Genomic DNA, 677 nt, shown 5'->3' with positions numbered 1-677 from the left:
AGGCGGTACCCTGCAACAGAGCCAAGGGGGCCGGTGGCAGCGGGGGCACTCCGAAACAGAGCCGAGCCGGGTTGTTGAAGTAGAGCCGGTGGAAAAGGGGCATTGGTTCCCTGTCCTTGTTGAAGAAAAATGCCCACACTGTATATCATACTAAGTTTAAAAACATCCAGTTGCTGGTTCATCAGTGCAGATCGCCTTCTGCCTCAAGCCAAACCGCAGACTCAGTTTTCTTTCAACAATCTCTATTTTTGTGCCACCCTTCCAAACAGAACAGGTACTGTCCACGGCAGAGTCTGTATCAACATACTCTCCTACCTCTCTGCAGCTCCTCCAGAGCCTCCAGAAGCTTCTTGGCTACTCTTCTGGTTAATGCTAACACTGCCTCCTTGCTCACCATTGAGGACTTGGTAAATGCTGGTGTCTTCCTCGATGGTTTTGGAATGGTTTGATCTTAACATCAGTGCAAGTCAAGATCTGCTTCCTTTTAGCTTCAAAATAAGAGCCTCAGTTGTAGGTATCATAGGTTGTCTGGGCAAAAGAACTGACCATAATTTCCAGGGTCATCTGGTCATTTCCACATGACCAGATGAACTAACATGCTAACATCAACCTGGTATTGCTTAGCATACATACTCATCTTTTCCAGAAATATTGTGGAGTTTCAGTGTCTCAGGATG

This window comes from Poecilia formosa, unplaced genomic scaffold (genome assembly GCF_000485575.1).
Source record: "Poecilia formosa unplaced genomic scaffold, Poecilia_formosa-5.1.2 Scaffold378, whole genome shotgun sequence".
Lineage (NCBI taxonomy): Eukaryota > Metazoa > Chordata > Actinopteri > Cyprinodontiformes > Poeciliidae > Poecilia > Poecilia formosa.
The sequence above is the reverse complement of the archived record's forward strand: the minus strand, read 5'-3'. Positions refer to the sequence as shown.